Raw genomic sequence first — 592 nt, forward strand, 5'->3', positions numbered from 1 at the left:
GCCCTCAGAGAGGAACTGTATTTAACCTCAACTGCACTTCAGGTCCAGCCTCCTCAGATTCCAGACTGTTTACTGAACCAGAGGGGAGCCCCTACGACCCACTCATTTCTCTCCCCACTTCCGTCTGTTCCCTGCAGTCACCCTCAGTCTAGCGTTTAGATGCAAGCTGGCAGCGGTGAGCTACCAGGGAAGGACTTCTGTGCTCATAAAAGTGACTGCCTTTGGCATGACTTCAGGCCCTGTTTCCATCTATTAAAAAGTAGGTAAACCTAGAACCTTGGATAGGAAACCAAGGGCGAACTATTGAGGGTGAAAGGGAAGAATTTGCCTGAAATTATAAAATATGTCTGTGCAAATGGGCTCTATCCCTAACCCCACCCATCCCTAACTACTAGGAGTGCCCAAGACAGGGAGCAAGATCAGAAAGGGAAGCTACAAAACCACCAAAACAGGGAGGGCACAGAGCAATGGCTTGGTTAGTCCCAAACTTGGCTGGTACTGGCAAAAGAGGGTAAGCAGAATTGTAAACCTTGCAGTCAGGAGTATGGGTCTGTGTCAGAAATAAGGACAAGGAACTTTTATATCCCTTTAA

This window comes from Jaculus jaculus, chromosome 3 (assembly GCF_020740685.1).
Source record: "Jaculus jaculus isolate mJacJac1 chromosome 3, mJacJac1.mat.Y.cur, whole genome shotgun sequence".
Classification (NCBI taxonomy): domain Eukaryota; kingdom Metazoa; phylum Chordata; class Mammalia; order Rodentia; family Dipodidae; genus Jaculus; species Jaculus jaculus.